This window comes from Chiloscyllium plagiosum, unplaced genomic scaffold, assembly GCF_037043375.1.
Source record: "Chiloscyllium plagiosum isolate Xiang-an unplaced genomic scaffold, Cpla_swu_hap1 HiC_scaffold_12, whole genome shotgun sequence".
NCBI classification, from domain to species: Eukaryota; Metazoa; Chordata; class Chondrichthyes; order Orectolobiformes; family Hemiscylliidae; genus Chiloscyllium; species Chiloscyllium plagiosum.
This window is the reverse complement of record NW_028270150.1, coordinates 18,875,906-18,895,585: the sequence shown is the minus strand read 5'-3', so window position 1 is coordinate 18,895,585 and position 19,680 is coordinate 18,875,906. Positions and strand designations below refer to the sequence as shown.

Genomic DNA, 19,680 nt, shown 5'->3' with positions numbered 1-19,680 from the left:
TGCCTCCAATCAGCTTTCGAAAGCTGTCAAAATTGGCCTTTCTCCAATTTAGAACTTCAACTTTTAGATCTCATCCTGTCTGCCTTTCTTTAAATATCTGCGCAATTCTCTTTTTATGGCCATCTCTGCACCATTACATACATTACATTTAACAACTGGGGAAAAAAAAACACTACCTTTTTGGCTAGAAACATTTTGGTTCATCTCAAAGCTGTGAAAGATAATAAAGAGGGATATGGGCTAAGTGCTGGCAAAGGGACTAGATTAGTTTGGGATATCTGGTTGCATGGACGGGTTGGAACGAAGGGTCTGTTTCGATACTGTACATCTCTATGACTCTGTAACAGTTTCATTGTAAAGTCCACAGATTGTTTCCATGCTGCCCATTAGCATTCTGCAGTTGCAACAACATAGTGTCTAGGAAACGCAATGCTGTCCTTATTTTGAAACAGTCTGCCAGTGACAGTCTCACATATTCAGGTTACACTTTTTATGACAGAAATGGAAGCCGGAATTACCATTGCTACAACAACGAGATACTCAGTAACAGTATAGAATGATATGAAAACATTCATTCTTAAGATAACAAGATTCTAACATCAGATGTGAGTTATACAAACATGTTTCTTGGTCTGATTCACATTAATACTGGCCCAGCTGTCACCTTCACTTTCTGAGTTCAGCCCGGCTTTCTTTGAAGGTCACGCGTGGCCAGCTTCCAGTTCCTGATTAAAACAGACAGAGGTCAGGGATGGCCCACTCAACTGTGATTGTTTTGCTGAAGCTGGAAACCTCACTGTTCAGGGCAGGAAGCAGCGTGGGAAGGTGTGGAGTGATGACTGCGAGGAGGGTGAGAGTGTCAAGGTTGCCATGAAGGCTGGCGTCTTGCAAGTTGTGAAAGGATAGGACTAGGTTACTGCCCATACACTGCTCATAGGTAAGCCTGTGGCTGTTAGACAAAATTGATCAGTTATTAATTCACTGAGTATTAAGGGTGTGTTAAGTCACTGGCTATTAATTGTTGTATTAACACACAATATAGCAACTTAATACTGTCATGGACAGAGAAGTGTGGAAGTAATATATATATGCTTAGTGTCAGCAAACGTGAAGCTGATTATTGATGTGAATATACCACATTGTGGTTGAAAAGGGGTCAGCTTATACTTTTGCAAAAACATTATCTTCAGGGCTAAAAACATGAGGTTGTCTTATACCCTTTATCAACTAATTCGCTGCTAGCTATGGGGTGTGGGGGGGGGGGGGGGGGGGGGGAGTGGGGGGGGGGGGGGGACAGTGTTGCATATCAGAGTAAATTGCAAATTCAACATCATCTGAATTGGTTTTCTGTCCATTGAAAAGAACCTTGTTAATTGCTGAACTTGGTTTATAACATATACCCATAAAACATTATTTTCCATTATGAAAACTTTTCCTTTTCCTTTTTCCCACAGAATTTTGCATTTGTCCATGAAGACCCTAGTGATACATTTGCATCAAAGGAAACCCAAGGAATTGTTGATCACTAGTTTTACACCCAGTCTAATATTACTCTAATATTACTCTCCATTGATTTTTATGAAGTATTAACTTGCGATCATGTCACCAACAATGTCCAGTTTTACACATCATCAAGAATGATATTTACACATAAGCATGACATGCACATACACATACACATAAAATACATACATATATAAGCATTTGTAGATGTTACGACACAAATAAACACAAATGTGGAGAAATGTGAAGCGATGCATTTGAATAAGACTCATATGGAAAGGCAGTTTATTATCAATGGTATAATTCTGAAATGTGTAAATTAACAGAGAGTTATTGGGTGTGCAACCTTGAAGGTGAAATGGGAAATTGAAAAGCATATGGTATAGGGCGGCATTCAATGTAAAAGCAAATTGATAAGACTAGAAATTTATAAATCACTGCTCAGATCCTAACTGCAGTTGTGGCCAATTCTGGGCATCACACTTCAAGACAGATGTCAATATGTTGGAAACGTACAGAGGAGACTTTCTCAGATATAACCGGGATAAGAGATCTCCATTGTCAGGAAAGTGAAATATGCATTTATATTCTTAAACATAACTTTAATAATAAGGTAAACTATAAGTTCAAAGATTGTGTCAAATCATAGATTCAAACATCACAGAAAAGAGGTCCCTCTGTTCATTATAATCAATTTGAGACTTTATAAAGCTCTGGTTAGGCCCCATTTGGAGTACTGTGTCCAGTTTTGGTCCCCACACCTCAGGAAGGACATACTGGCACTGGAGCGTGTCCAGCAGAGATTCACACGGATGATCCCTGGAATGGTAGGTCTAACATGTGAGGAACGGCTGAGGATCCTGGGATTGTATTCATTGGAGTTTAGAAGATTAAGGGGAGATCTAATAGAAACTTACAAGATAATACATGGCTTGGAGAAGGTGGACGCTAGGAAATTGTTTCTGTTAGGCGAGGAGACTAGGACCCGTGGACACAGCCTGAGAATTAGAGGGGCTAAATTCAGAACAGAAATATGGAGACATTTCTTCAGCCAGAGAGTGGTGGGCCTGTGGAATTCATTGCCGCAGAGTGCAGTGAGGCTGGGACGCTAAATGTCTTCAAGGCAGAAATTGATAAATCTTGATGTCACAAGGAATTAAGGGCTACCGGGAGAATGCGGGTAAGTGGAGTTGAAATGCCCATCAGCCATGATTGAATGGCGGAGTGGACTCAATGGGCCGAATGGCCTTACTTCCACTCCTATGTCTTATGGTCTTATGGTCTTAAGCATAAATCAACCTTTGAATCTTACCTTAGAGCTCTAAATCTCCTAAGTACCATTGAAAAGTTCTAGATCATATGAACTATCAATTGTGACCCTGCATAATTCACTGATACATCTTGTATTTGGTATGTTTAGTTAATTAGTAGTGATGCAGCCAGTGTAGTTCATTTGCACTACCTGCATGCATTCAATATTTTAAACCTTTTAGCTGTGTGCATTTCATTATGGGTGAAGATGTCAATGTTTCAGAACAGCTGATAAAGTTAATTCTAAAATTACTAATGAAAGTAGAACAATGAGCTTCTCGTCTTTTATTGAAGGATAGCTCCATGTGAAGATAGTAATTAATTTTGTGGACATGTCAAAATGAGCATGAAAGTGAAAAAATAATTTCTCTCTGTAATTTCAGACTGGATCGAAAACACATTATTCTGGTGGGATAAATCTTCCCATGAGCAGATTTCCCACTCTTGCATTAACTAATGGTGCCTTTAAGAATGGTGGGCCAATGGCATCATCCTCTCACAAGGCAATATTCCCAGCATTGCTCGAGGTCAAGTTGGCATAAGGAAGGAGGAAGTGTTAGGTATTCTAAAAGGCATTAAGGTGGACAAGTCCCCAGGTCCGGATGGGATCTGTTGCAGGTTCCTAAGGGAAGCGAGGAAGGAAATAGCTGGTGCCATAACAGATTTAAAAATCACACAACACCCGGTTATAGTCCAACAGGTTTAATTGGAAGCACTAGCTTTCGGAGCGACGCTCCTTCATCAGGTGCTTGTGGAGGGTGATTGTGAAGGAGCGTCGCTCCGAAAGCTAGTGCTTCCAATTTAACCTGTTGGACTATAACCTGGTGTTGTGTGATTTTTAACTTTGTACACCCCAGTCCAACACCGGCATCTCCAAGCCATAACAGATATCTTTGTACCATCCTTAAACACGGGTGAGGTCCTGGAAGACTGGAAATTGCTAATGCTGTCCCCTTGTTAAGAAGGGTAGCAGGGATAATCCACGTAATTATAGACTGGTGAGCCTGCCGTCAGTGGTAGGGAAACTGTTGAAGAAGATACTGAGGGATATCATGTATTCCCATTTGGAAGAAAATTGGCTTGTCAGTGATAGGCAGCTTGGTTTGTGCAGGGAATGTCATATCTTGCCAACTTAACAGAACTCTTTGAGGAAGTTACAAAGTTGATTGATATGGGAAGGTATGTAGATGTCATTTGATAAGGTTCCCCATAGTTGGCTGATGGAAAAAGTGAAGTTGCAAGGAGTCCAGGGTGTACTAGCTGACGGACAGAAAACTGGCTGGGCAACAGGAAACAGAGAGTAATAGTGAAAGGGAGTTTCTCAAAATGGAGATCTGTGACCAGTAGCGTTCCACAGAGATCTGTGCTGGGACCGCTGTTGTTCATGATATGCATAAATTATTTGGAGGAAAGTATAAGTGGTCTGATTAGTAAGTTTGCAGATGACACTACGATTGGTGAAGTAGCAGATAGTGAAGGGGACTGTCAGAGAATGCAGCAGAACATAGATACATTGGAGAGATGGGCAGAGAAATGGCAGATGGAGTTCAATCCGGGCAAATGTGAGGCGATGAATTTTGGAAAATCCAATTCAAGAGCGAACTATACGGTAAATGGAAAAGTCCTGGGGAATATGAAGTACAGAGATTGAGGTGTTCAAGTTCATTGTTCCCTGAAGGTGGCAACACAGGTCAATAGAGTGGTCAAGCAGGCATACAACATGCTTTCCTTCATTGGACAGGATATTGAATACAAGAGTGGCAGGTCATGTTACAGTTGCATAGGACTTTGGTTCACCCACATTTGGAATACTGTGCACAGTTCAGGTCACCACATTACCAAAATGATGTGGATGCTTTGGAGAGTGTACAGAGAAGGGCACCAGGATGTTGCCTGGTATGGAAAGCGCTAGCTATGTGTGGAGGCTGAGTAGATTAGGGTTATTTTCATTAGAAAGATGAAGGTTGAGGAGGAACCTGATTGAGGCCTACAAAATCATAAGAGTCATAGAGTCATAGAGATGTACAGCATGGAAACAGACCCTTCAGTCCAACCCGTCCATGCCGACCAGATATCCCAATCCAAACTAGTCCCACCTGCCAGCACCCGGCCCATATCTCTCCAAACCCTTCCTATTCATATATCCATCCAAATGCCTCTTAAATGTTGCAATTGTACCAGCCTCCACCACTTCCTCTGGCAGCTCATTCCATACAAGTACCATCCTCTACATGACAAGGTTGTCTCTTAGGTCTCTTTTATATCTTTCCCCTCTCACCCTAAACCAATGCCCTCTAGTTCTGGACTCCCCGACCGCAGGGAAAAGACTTTGTCTATTTAACCTATCCATACCCCTCATAATTTTGTAAACCTCTATAAGGTCACCCCTCAGCCTCTGACGCTCAAGGGAAAACAGCCCCAGCCTGTTCAGCTTCCCCCTGTAGATCCTCCAACCCTGGCAACATCCTTGTTAATCTTTTCTGAACCCTTTCAAGTTTAGGTGTAGACAGGGTGGATAGCAAGAAGCTTTTTCCCAGAGTTGGAACTCAATTACTAGTGGTCATGAGTTTAAGGTGAGAGAGGAAATGTTTAGGGGTGATAAGTGTGGAAAGCTCTTTAAGCAGAGGGTGGTGTGTGCCAGGAATGCTTTGCCAACGGAGGTGGTGGAGGTGGGCACAATGTCATTTAAGATGTATTGAGACAGATACATGAATGGGCAGGGAGCAGAGGGGTACAGAGCCTTAGAAAATAGGTGACAGGTTTAGATAGAGGATCTGGATCGGTGCAGGCTTGGAGGGCCGAAGGGCCTGTTCCTGTGCTGTAATTTTCTTTGTTCTTTGTATTGAGGCATAAATTGCTCAAAAGCCAGAACATGGTTTTCATCTGGCTGACAGCAGTCTCCCGAAGCAACTGCTCTGTATCGCTATCCTTCCCTGGTCTGGATTACATGGGACTCCAGACCCACAGCATTATGGTTGACTCTTAACTGCCCTCTGGAATGGTCAACAAACGTTGACCAAGCCAGCAATGCCCTCACCCTGTGAGTGAATAAAATCAAATCAGAGAGGTGAGTTGAGTGTGAAGTGATGTTTTTGAAGACAACTCATATGGAAAGGCAGCTTATTATCAACAGTACATCTTTTTTTAATTCATTCATGGAAGGTGGGAGTCACTGGCTCAGCCAGCATTTATTGCCCATCTCTAATTGCCCAGAGGGCAGTTAAGAGTCAACCACATTGCTCTGGGTGTGTAGTCATGTGCAGACCAGGTAAGGATGGCAGTTTCCTTCCCTGAAGGACATTAGTGAACCAGATGTGTTTTTCTGACAGTGGGCAATGGATTCATGGTCATCATCAGGCACTTAATTCCAGATTCTTCCAGATTCAGATTCCACCATCTGCCATGGTCAGATTCAAACCCAGGTCCCTGGAACATTACTTGACTCTCTGGATTTGATAATACCACTCGGCCACACCCTATTTTTGCAAAGTGCAAATTAACAGAGAGTTGTTGGGTGTGCAGCCTTGAAAGTGTCAGGGCAAGTTGAAAATTGGTTGGAAAACATCTGGCCTAGTGGCAAGTCAAAGCATCCAATGTAAAAACAAATTGATAAGACTAGAAATTTATAAATTTGCTGCTTAAATCTCAACTGCAGTTGTTGTCAATTCTGGGCATCACACATTTTATGACTGATGTCAATGCGTTAGAAAGATACAGAGGAAACTTTCTAGGATGTTACTGGGATAAGGGGCCTCAGTTATCAGAAAAGGTCCACAAATTTTGGAATGTTCTCCCTGGAACAGTGAACACTAAAGATGCGTGACTTAATCAGCATTATCAAAATGAAGGGAGACTTTGAAAACATGGATTGAGATAAACCATTCCTCTGGCATGTGGGAAAATAATGAGGCGCCATAAACTTAACATCACCTGCAAACTATCTCGGTTTGTTATGAAGCTTCATTGTATGTTCCTCTTATTTGAGAGCTTGAGTCATTAAGTGGAGAGAAAATAGACTGTCATTTACAGTTCTGTGAAGGACTGCTCTGTTCTATATTGTAAAAGGTCAGAAAGTCACTTTGAACAGTGAGTTTAAAATAGCTTTTCCAAGAAATAATGTGAATTTAGCTAAATGACCAACAAGCCCCCTGGAGAGAGAATTGCTTTTGTACTTCCTGACTTGTGTTTTATGATCAGCTGAGAGTGTAATGGACTAGGCCAGACCACGCAACACATTCTTAAGCGGACAGCCCAGACCTTAACTTTGCAATTTGTTTCGGTAAGTGTACAGTGAGAAATACCCAGAGTGCGGTAGCTAGGTTGGCTACCAGGTTTTATAACAGACAAAAATTTATTCACAAGATTACACAATGAAGCACAAAGATCAGAATAAAGAACCCCGACAGAACTCAGTCTATCCAAACTAGATTTAATTATGCTGTTCCAAATATACACAATTGTCCCAATAAACAAACCCTCTTGAAACACAATTGAAAAATGGAACAGATGCTCACAGGTTGGGGTTAGAAGGGCAGACAGAGAGAGAGAAAGAGAGAGAGAGAAAGACTGTTTCCACACAGTTGAACTCCCAACCAGTTCTGGATTGAACTGAACTGCTCAGCTCGTGAGCTGACCACTCCCCTTTCATTACACAGGTCACTTCTAAAACATGACCATTTGGGTCTGAAGTCTCATCTGTTTACATATAAGCAAAAAGACCTCTCAATACCCTTTAATTTCTGTACCAAACCAGACTATCCAAAACTGAGAGTGGTTTATCACCCCTCTGAACAAAGCCAAGGACATAGTATCCTTGAGAAAAGAGACCAGCTTTGTGATACCTTCTCGCTTCAAAATAATGAACCATCAATACCAAAAGATGGCTTTATTTTTAACCTTTCAGACTCCTGGTTAGTAGCCTAAACACACATATACTCTAAAGTAACTATAAACATGCAAACATGCAGAACCACATGCAAATTTGGGCCACAGCACACCTGCCACCGAAAGCCCCCATATCATATTTGTGTCTCAATAACACATCAGCAGTCATGTTTTCGTGACCTGTCACGTGTCAAATTGAATGGTTGCAACAACATGCTCCACCTAAACAGTCTGGCATTTTTGTCGTTAAATTTTTCCATAACTGTCAATAGGTTATGAACAGTGTATATGATTGTCTCAGATGCATTACAGGCAAATAGACACTGAAATGTTATAATACCAACACCAAGCTTAGTTTCTTTCTCCATGTTGAATATTTCTGTTGATGAATGTTCAGCTTCCTGGAAAAGTACCCAATGGGTCTTTCTATTCCCTCGTCATCCTCCTGCAGGAGCACCACACTGACATCCACATCATTGGCATCGATAGCCACCTTGAAAGGCTTCATGTAATGAGGGGTGGCTAATATTGGGGCAGTGGTTGACACAGTTTTGAGGCTACCAAATGCCTTTAGACAGTCTGCTGTCCAATGAAACTTCTTGCACTTTTTTAACAATTCAGTGAGTGGGGCAGCTTCATTGCTAAAGTTCTGCAAAAACGTTTCGCAAAACCCATTCAATCCCAAGAACCATAGTACTGCTTTTTTTATCAACAGTGTGGGAAATTTCCCAATTACTTTCATTTTCGCATCCCATGGGGCTATTTTTCCATGTCTAATAACATGGCCCAGGAAGATGACTTAGGCTTTGGCAAATTCACTTTTAGCGACGTTTACCACCAAGACTGCCTTCCCAAATTGTTCAAACAAGTCCGATAAATGCTGTAAATGTTCCTTCCTTGAGTAACTAAAAATCACTAGGTCATCAATATACACCACACAGTTGGTTAATCCAGCAATGATCTTATTAGTCAGTCTTTGAAATGTGGCTGGAGCATTTTTCGTACCAAACGGCATGACTTTGAACTGATGTAGCCCATTTGGCGTTACGAAAGCCAAAATTGCCTTTGCTGTCTCTAACAAAGGTACTTGCCAGTAGCCTCTGAGCAAGTCCAACTTAGAAATGTAAGTTACTTGTCCCAGTTTTTCAACACAGTGGAAATGGGATATGCATCAGTCTTGGTAACGGCGTTGACTTTGCATTGGTCCACCGTTGGGTACCGTTGGTTTTGGTGCCATGACTATGGGTGAGCTCCAGTCACTGTAACTCACTTCGATTATGCCATCTTGGAGCATGAGCGCTATCTCCTTCTGAACCTGGCAAACATTAAAGGGTTATGCCTATAAGGAAGTTGCTGAATCGGAACAGTATCTCCTATATCTACATCATGCACAATTAGGTTAGTACTTCCCAGTTTATTTCTGCATATCTCCCTGTGTGATAGTAATAACTCTCAAAGTTTGTGAGAAGATTTGTAGCTCGGGTGCTTGTTGTTGTGGTTCTGTTTGCCAAGCTGGGAATTTGTGTTGCAGACATTTCGTCCCCTGTCTAGGTGACATCCTCAGTGCTTGGGAGCCTCCTGTGAAGCGCTTCTGTGATCTTTCCCCCGGCATCTCTGGACTCATAGCAGAAGCGGTAATACAAAGGTTAGAACAAACAGTCTTACCGCAAATTCAACCGAAACTCTGGGTCAGATATGTGGATGACACCTTTGGAATCATTAAAAACACAGAAATAGAGAACACACACCGGATCATCAACGCCACACTCATAGGAATCCGATTCACTAGAGAGGAAGAAAAGGACAACCAACTCCCATTCCTAGAGGTGATGGTACAGAGAACACCGAATGGAGAATTCACCACAAAGGTATACAGGGAAGCCACAGACACAGACCAAGTCCTGAACTACGAAAGCAACCACCCCAACACACACAAAAGAAGTTGCATCAAGACACTATTCAAAAGGGCCACAACACACTGCAGTACACCAGAACTACAAAAAGAGGAAGAGGAACACCTATACAGTGTATTCGCCAAAAACGGATACCCGCGCAATTTCATCAACAGATGCCTAAGAGAAAGACAACGGAACAAGGACATGCCACAACCCAAAGGACTAGCCACACTACCATACATCAAGAGCATTTACGAACTGACAGCCAGACTACTACGACCACTAGGACTCATAACAGCACACAAACCAACAGCCACTCTCAGACAACAACTCACCAGAACGAAGGACCCGATACCCAGCATGAGCAAAACCAATGTAGTGTATAAAATCCCATGCAAGGACTGCACAAAACACTACATAGGACAAACAGGAAGACAGCTAATGATCCGCATCCATGAACACCAACTAGCCACGAAACAACACGACCAGCTATCCTTAGTAGCCACACACGCAGATGACAAGCAACATGAATTCGACTGGGACAACACTACTATTATAGGACAAGCCAAACAGAGAACAGCCAGGGAATTCCTAGAGGCATGGCACTCATCCACAGATTCAATCAATAAGCACATCGACCTGGACCCAATATACCGACCACTGCAGCGGACAGCTGGAACTGACAACTGGAAGCGGCAGATTCAAACCACTATAAATGCTGGAGGAAAGATCACAGAAGCGCTTCACAGGAGGCTCCCAAGCACTGAGAATGTCACCTGGACAGGGGACGAAACGTCTGCAACACTAATTCCCAGCTCAGCGAACAGAATCACAACAGTAATAACTCTTTCAGGTCATTTTGATTTTCCCCAAGTAGGTAACTCAATAATTTATCGGATGTTTTGACAACTTCCTTATTGTCCAGTTTGATTTGAGGAATATCCAATTCAGAATCCTCTGAACTTGGTTCATCCTTCTGTGCTGTAATCATTAACACCTTCTCCTCTTGCTTTCCTTCAAAATACCTTTTGAGCATATTCGCATGACACACTTTGTGAAATTTCTACCTGTCTGGAATCTTTATCAAGTAGTTAACACCACTCAATTTCCTCTCGATTTTATAAGGTCCACTAAAACTTGCTTTTAAAGACTCACTTGTTACTGGAAGTAACACCAATACATTATCCCCAATTGTAAAATTGCAAGTTTGTGATTTCTTATCTGCTTCCTGTTTCATTGTATGATGTGATACTTTTAATTGCGCCCAGCCAATTCTCCAGCTCGATTTAATTGTTCTCTGAAATTTGACACATAGTCCAAATGGGTGGTCTCTGAATTCTGACTTATTAATTTCTCCTTAATCAATTTTAGCCACCCTCTTTCTTCATGCCCAAACATTATTTCAAATGGACTGAATTTGGTCGATTCGTTCAGTGCATCTCTGATCGCAAAAAGTACAAACAGAACTCCCTTATCCCAATCATCTGGATAATCCTGACCATGTGTCCACAATATGGTTTTTAGTTTTTGATGCCATCTCTCTAGCACTCCCTGTGATTCTGGATGGCATGTAGTAGATTTGAATTGCTTTGTTCCCAAGTTATTCGTAACCTCCTTGAATCGTTTGGGTGTGAAGTTTGATCCTTCATCTGACTGGATTTCTATTGGTAGTCCATATCTAGTAAAAAATTGAAGTAATTCTTCTACAAACCTTTTAGCTGTGATGTTGCATAATGGGATTGCCTCTGAAAATCTAGTCGATACATCCATTATTGTTAATGAATACTTATTCCTGCCTTTTATTTGAGGTATGGGACCTATGCAATCAATCAAGACTCTTGTGAAAGGTTCAAGTGCTGGAATAGGTATTAAACGTGCAGGTTTTATTACTGCCTGGGGTTTTCCAATTATCTGACATGTATGACACATCTGGCAAAATTCAACTACATCCTTGTGTAGACCAGGCCAGTAAAAGTGTCTTTGTATTTTAGCCTGTGTTTTCCTCACTTTTAAATGACCTCCAAGTGGTAGCTCATGTGCCACTCGCAGCACCTCCTTTCTATACCCTACTGGCAAAACAATTTGATGAATCTCTGCCCATTTATCATCTGCCTGAATGCATGATAGTCTCAATTTACTCATCAAGTCATCATTTGTTAAGTAATAACACACAGGGATGCATTCACTTTCCTTCTCTGTATGCTTTTTGATATAGTTGTTTTATGTCCTCACCTTTCTGCTGTAATTCAACCAGCTTAGCAGAGCTAAAGATACTTGCATGTTTACCTATTTGCTCCTTCTCTATGCCACTTATCTGATTGAGGCAAGTTTCAGATAACACCATGTCAGCTTCCTTATCTGCGCCTTTTGAACTCTCATGCTTCAGCTTGTGCCTCTGTGATCTTGTGATTACACAATCAGGGAAAATTCCTGGATAAACATTGTCCATGTCTTCAGTTGCCTGCGTCTCCACTGGCGTTTCAACTAGAGTAGGCAACATGCTTACCAGTGAATCAGCTATATCATTTGCAAGGACTAATTGTATACCTGGAGCTGAGAGTTTGTCCAGTACTCCTACCACAAATTCTCCACTCTTCTCTGGACTCTTTAGCCTCACTTTACATAATTGAGTGCTTTTTGTCTCACCATGAATTCCTGTCACCAGTACCTTTTCTGGCAATAGTCCCTCAGAAGTACATATCTCCTCATCCTTCAGCATTACAGACTGAGAGGATCCTGTGTCCCTTAATATTGTAACCTCTTTACCTTCTCCTCCTGGCCAATATGAATAAACTTTATCCTTGCATGTATATTTTTTAAGCAGATCTAACACTTCCTCCTTAATCAACCTCTGATCATCCTGTACACTCTGAGGCAGTTGTCTAACTTCCCTTGTGCCTTTTGTTACTAGTCCAACAAAATTCCCAGGCTTATCTGGTTTTCCAACATCTGGCTTTCTCCTAGCCTACCAGCACTGTGATTTTGTGTGGCCCATCTTATTACAATGAAAACACCGGAGCTTTTTAACTTCTTTAACCCCCTCAAGGGTTTCGTTTTTACCCTGTGGTAAATTATCGTTATGATCTTTACAGAGATCTACCTTTCCCTTCCATGTGAGGATTTCTCTTTGATCCAATTTCTGTCCCTCGTGGATTGAAATTGATTCTGGAAGCCAAACCAAGTTTTATGGACCAACTCATTATCATCAGCCACTCCAGCTGCTAACCTTGATGTTTTAACTCTCTTCTCTTCCACATGAGTTTGCACTACTTCAGGCAGTGAATTTTTGAATTCCTTCATAATAATTACCTCCCTAAGCTCTCATCCATCCATCAAAATTACTCTGTTTGATCCTTTCAGATCTAATGGTCCCTCTTTAGATTTCTGAAACATTATTTATAGGCATTTGGTTCAAGCTCATATGCACTTAAAATGGCTTTTTTCACCTCCTCATTCTCCCCAGATACCTCCTCTGATAGCAATGCAAATACCTCACTAGTCCTACCTACAAGTTTCTTTTGGATTAACAAAACCCACATTGCCACTGGCCACTGCATTTGTTTAGCCACCTTTTCAAATGAGATGAAAAAGGCTTCCACATTCTTCTCATCAAATTTAGGCAATGCTTGAACATACTTAAACAGTTTCTCACTAGGCTTCTGGCTACCAGTGGCTTGCTTATTCTCACTCTCTTCCTCATTAAGCCTACCCTCAGCCTTTATCTCCAGCCTTTAAAGCTGACTTTCCTTTTTTAAGAGTCAGTTTTTGAAGTTCAATAGCTCTCTCTTTTTCTTTCTCTGCTGTCTCTTTTTCACTCTCTTCTGCTTCTAATCGTAACTCAAATTGTTTCATTTTTGCTGCCCTTTCCTTATCTCTTGCCTCTAACTCAACCTACTTCATTTGCAATTGAATTCTTGCCATCTCTATAGATTCTGACAGTTGCTCCAGCAAGTTCAAATGCTGAGCTACTGCTGTAATTATCTCTCCCTTCCTCACAGGAGCAGGCAGGTCCAATCCCAGTTGGTCTGCAAATTCCTGCAGCTTGGTCTTATTCACCTTTTACAAAACTTCCAAAGTCACTGCATCCACTTCCAGAAAACATTTGGTGACTGAAAAAGCCATTACTATCCCAAGCTTTGTCTACCCAACTAAACCAACACCCAAAATAAAGACACTAGCACCTATCACTCATTGTCTAAAATCCCAGACAAGCCCCCAATCTGTTATGGAGTAGGCCAGACCACTCAAAATATTCTTAAGCAGGCAGCCCAGACGATTACTTTGCAATTTGTTTCAGTAAGTATACAGTAAAAATTACCTGGAGTAAGCTAGCTAGGTTGACTCCCAGGTTTTAAACAGACAACAATTTATTCATAAAATTACACAATGAAACACAAAAAACAGAATAAAGAACCCCAACAGAATGCTGTCTATCCAAACTAGACTTAATTATGCTGTTCCAAATATACACAACAGTCCAAATAAACAAACTCCCTTCAAAAACCAGTACAAATGGACCACATGCTTACAGGTTGAAGTTAGAAAGGCAGAAAGAGAGAGTTTCCACACAGCTCATTGCTGAATTCCCAACTAGTTCTGGACTGGACTGAACTGCTCAGCTAGTGAGCTGACCACTCTCCTTTCATTATACAGATTATTTCTAAAACATGACCATTTTGGCCTGAAGTCTCACCTGTTTACATATAAACTAAAAGGCATCTCAATACCCTTTAATCTCTGTACCAAAACAGACTAATCAGAACTGAGAGAGGTTTATTACCCCTCTGAAAAAAAAAGCAACGACATAGTATCCTTGAGAAAAGGAACAGTTTTTAGAAAAAATAAATTAGCTTTGTGACAAGAGGGAGAGAAAAAACATATTCAAGACAGCAGCAGTGTTGTTAATAGCAGTCTCCAAGTGGTCACACCGAAGAGCAGTTCTACGTTGTTTAGGAGTCGGTGAAAAGAAGGTGGAGAAGTGGAAGGTTTTAGAGGTTTCAGAAAGGAAGTCATTCTACAAGGCTGTTGGAGATGTAGGTTTAGGGAATCCATGTAAAGTGAGCAAAGTTAGCAGCTTGTTTTAAGGGTCCTGTGAGACAATTACTTGTGGGTGGCACAGTGGCACAGTGGTTAGCACTGCTGCCTCACAGCTCCAGAGACCCAAGTTCAATTTCCGCCTCAGGCCACTGTCTGTGTGGAGTTTGCACATTCTCCCCGTGTCTGCGTAGGTTTCCTCCGGGTGCTCCGGTTTCCTCCTACAGTCCAAATATGTGCAGGTTAGGTGAATTGGCCATGCTAAATTGCCCATAGTGTTAGGTGAAGGGGTAAATGTAGGGGAATGGGTCTGGGCGGGTTGCACTTTGGTGGGTCAGTGTGAACTTGTTGGGCCGAAGGGCCTGTTTCCACACTGTAGTAATCTATCTAAAATAGCATTGAGTGAATGCACTAAGATTTATTAAAAGGAATGGCTGTACCAGTTGAGCAGAAAGGTTTAGTGTGGAAATAGGGGTGAATCCTATATGAAGTTCAAAAATCCGTAAGGATCCGTGGGCGGCACGGTGGGTGGGCGGCACGGTGGCACAGTGGTTAGCACTGCTGCATCACAGCGCCAGAGACCCGGGTTCAATTCCCGACTCAGGCGACTGACTGTGTGGAGTTTGCACATTCTCCCCGTGTCTGCGTGGGTTTCCTCCGGGTGCTCCGGTTTCCTCCCACAGTCCAAAGATGTGCGGGTCAGGTGAATTGGCCATGCTAAATTGCCCATAGTGTTAGGTTAAAGGGGTAAATGTAGGGGTATGGGTGGGTTGCGCTTCGGCAGGTCGGTGTGGACTTGTTGGGCCGAAGGGCCTGTTTCCACACTGTAAGTAATCTAATCTAATCTAATTGGTGACATTGCTGAGTATAAGGGATGAATGCTTCTTTCTGTTGCTTCAAATAAGACTGTTAAATCTTCTTGTACAGCCAAAGGTAGTTCATGTTTTGACTTTTGCATCGTAACCATTCACTTGTTAAACGTACATTGCCCAGCGACTGTCCACCATGGTATGCTCTAAAAGAAATAAAAAAAATGTTCATTCCATTCAGGTTCCAGCCTAGGAACTGACTTGTCCAGTATATCCTTCAGCTGGTGCCATAACACTTTATATATTTATAAGGTGACATAGTGTTCAATGTAATGTTTTTCTGCAAGGTATAACTGGGATTGAGCTGATTGATTCCTTTAAGATCACGTCCTGTGCCAGAAAGAAACAGAAAAGTCAAATTAAATTAAATAAGAGGCTTACTGCCATTGTTGAATGAAATTTATTATAAATTGAGACCATTTGGAAATCCTCACTCCTCAAGTCAGAGGTCATCTCTGGTTTCACTTTATAAATGCATTTTCTTAAAGATACCTATCAGTCATCGGCAGTTAAATGGATAAAGGATACTAATATAGAGAGGAATGGACAAATAAAATAGATTTCTATGTGTGGCATGGAGACAATAAATTGTGAATTGATTTAAGGAATAACTAGAAGGCCATCTATTGCAATCTGTGATTGGGTCACAAGATGTGGCATATCGCCACTCTGTATTTTGGAAATGATAAATGGGTCATCTCGAGATAGACAAAAGACTCACCTCTTATGCATCCATATCATAACACAGATTAATCAAAACATCAGATGAATCAACAGTCACTCTGAATTTCCATGTTATTTACAGGCTATCAAGGAAGTGCCATTTGCATGTTTGATTTTACCAGTTAGTTTTTCTGGGATGGTCCCATGTTTGTTAAACTTGTCAGAGGTCCTGGTGATTCTGAAAAATCCATGACGTTCAGCTATTGTAAAGGTTATTAAGAACAAATGAAATGGAGAAGCTTTCTCAATAAAACTCTCCCCTTTCCCCAGGATGGACCTAGAATCTTACGGGCCAAATGTTATGAAGATGTGTATGTATTGTACCTTTAAAAAAGTTGAAAGCTAGCTGAACTACCTGACAGTGCCAAGTGTTCTGAACAAGATGCATTGTAACCTTTTGGTCCGGCAGCTCATGCAGCTGGTTGCCTGGAGACAAAAACAAATTTGAATTAGGCCAATCAGTTTAAATTATACCCAAAAAAAACAGACTCCAATCAGGTTGAATTGAGTATACTGAAATTATTAAAAGCCAATGACACAATTTGATGCTTTGGGGTTATAAGACCAGGAACAATTGAACAGTTGAGGGAGAACTGTCAAAAGACCAACAGATGTAGGCTGCTAGTCAGAACTCTCTGAGGTACCTGTCTAGAGAAGGAATTTGCACAGAGAAAAACATTGACACTGACCTGGAGAGCAAATCTACAGAGGAAGATATAAAAAGAAGATTCAATCGCTGGCTGATCTTGAAACTTGAATTTTTCAGCAAATGTTAATTGGGGTTTTTATCGGACAAGTATTATAGAAGGGAAAGTAAAAGATAGGTTAGAGGAAGGAGTTGTAAATAGTTGCTAGTTAATTATTCTCTGTTATACTTTAAGAAATAAAGTTGTTAATTTTTATATTAAATAGTTCTTGGCCACTCGAATTTTCACAGGTTACTGCGTGGGATAAATCTTTTCTGTGCTGCTGGCTTAACTTAAGCAGGAGGGTTTACCCTGTGATGTAACACAGAAGAAATCTGTTCCTGGAAATATACACTTCAAAACAATAACAAGATTTATTATAGAATCCCAACAGTATGGAAAGAGACTATTTGGCCTAACAAGTCCACACCAACCCTCCTAAAAGTACCCCACCCAGACCCATTCCCCAACCCTATTGTGTTACATTTTCCTCTGACTAATGCCCCTGCCCTACACATCCCTGAACACTATGGGCAATTTAGCACGTCCAATTCACTTAATCTGCACATTTTTGATTACAGGAGGAAACCAGAGCACCTGGTGGAAACCCACACAGACATGGGGAGTATGTGCAAACTCCACACAGACAGTTGCCTGAGGTTGGAATCAAACCCAGCTCCCTGGAGCCATAAGGCAGCAGTGCTAACCACTGAGCCACTGCTTTCCAACACAAAGCCACGTGAGGGTCACGGTATAATGGCATGGAAGGAAATTTGTCATGTTGCCCCCTGGAATAATTAGCCTGATTCTTCCTTGCAATTCAGAAACAGTAAGCTGATGAACACCTTGTAAATAATTCGTTACAGTTCCAATTATCACTGTGTTCCACATTCTTACCACCAAGTGCCTGTTTTCAATGATGAGCATGATGTAAAATGCATTTAAAGGGCTGTGTAAAGAGTTTATTTATATTCCAATATAAGTGCAATTTCCAAGTTTTCTTTTACTGACTCCACAGGGCCAGGACAGCAGCCACATGCTCCAGACAAGGCAGAGTTATTCAATGTGTTTCATTTACACACACCTTCAATGTGTGTCTCCCAACTCTGGGGCATAATACCATGACTGAAAGCCCACCATTTTTCAGGCTCATCCCAATGTGGCAGAAGCTAAACAACAGTCACAGGGCAGGTGGGCAAGGAAGAAACATAAAACAGGGAACCCCATTTTTTTTTCAATTCAAAGACTTATCACTGTTTTGTGTTTTGATCTCTTTGTGACAAATGCCAACTTCAGTCATGATCAACTAAACGGAACAGAAAGATACTGTAGTGATTGTAAAGAGGTCAGCCAGATGGGCGAATAGAATGTGAGTTCCCTGAGTGGGGCTGTTAGCCTGATCCAATCAGAGAGCCCTGGCTAACAGATATAAACAGGAGTCGCAGAAAGCCTTTAACTATGATTTTTGAGAAGATTTATAGCTCAGGTTGAGGTTCAGATTGTAGGGTTACTCGCTGAGCCAGTAGGTTTGTTTTCAGACGTTTCGTCACCATTCTAGGTAACATCATCAATGAGCCTCTGGTAAAGCGCTGATGTTATGTCTCATTTTCTATTTATGCATCTTGGTTTCTTAAGGTGTGTGATATTATTTCTGGTTCTTTTTCTCAGAGTATGGTCGATGGAGTCCAAATCGATTTGTTTGTTGATGGAACTCCATGTTAGAATGCCAGGCCTCTAGGATTTCCTGTGCATGTCTCTGTTTAGCCTTTCCTAGGATGAATGTGTTGTCCCAGTCAAAGTGGTATCCTTCTTCATCTGTATGTAAGGATATTAGTGATAGTGGATCATGTCTTTTGGTGGCTAGTTGGTGTTCATGAATCCTGGTGGCTAGTTTTTTGCCTATTTGTCCAATGTAGTGTTTGTTACAGTCCGTGCATGGTATTTTGTAAATGACATTTGCTTTGCTGGTTGTTTGTATTGGGTCCTTTAGGTTCATCAGCCACTGTTTAGGTGTGTTGGTAGGTTTGTGGGCTACCATGATGCCAAGGGGTCTGAGTAGTCTGGAGGTAATTTCAGAGATGTCTTTGATGTAGCTAGAGTTTCTGGGCGTGTTGTGTCTGCCACAAACCTACCAACATACTTAAACAGCGGCTGATGAACCTAAAACCAGATACAAACAACCAGCAAACTAAATGACATTTACAAAATACCACACAAGGACTATAACAAACACTACATCGGACAAAAAAGTTGCCACCAGGATACATGAACACCAGTTAGCCGCCAAAAGACAAGATATATCACTAATATCCTTGCATACCAAGTGCTTGTTTTCAATGATGAGCATGATGTAAAATGCATTTAAAAGGCTGCGTAAAGAGTTTATTTCTATTCCAATATAAGTGCAATTTCCAAATTTTTTTTTCATTGACTCCACAGGGCCAGGACAGCAGCTACTTGCTCCAGATAAGGCAGAATTTTTCAATGTATTTCATTTACACGCACCTTCAATGTGTGTCTCCCAACTCTGGGGCATAATACCATGGCTGAAAGATTAGATTAGATTAGATTACTTACAGTGTGGAAACAGGCCCTTTGGCCCAACAAGTCCACACCGACCCGCCGAAGCGCAACCCACCCATACCCCTACATGTAGCCCATTTTACCTAACACTACGGGCAATTTAGCATGGCCAATTCACCTGACCTGCACATCTTTGGACTGTGGGAGGAAACCGGAGCACCCGGAGGAAACCCATGCAGACACGGGGAGAAT

At 41.5% G+C, this 19,680-nt stretch overlaps 1 long non-coding RNA gene across 1 annotated transcript; it reads left to right on the top strand.

Annotated features, from left to right (window-relative positions):
• Window positions 1-828: 828 nt before the first annotated feature.
• Window positions 829-19,387, top strand: LOC148148493 (uncharacterized). The gene is made up of 3 exons (XR_015758737.1): window positions 829-937; window positions 17,487-17,734; window positions 19,345-19,387. It is a non-coding gene; the product is annotated as an uncharacterized LOC148148493 (long non-coding RNA).
• The last annotated feature ends 293 nt before the right edge of the window (window positions 19,388-19,680 follow it).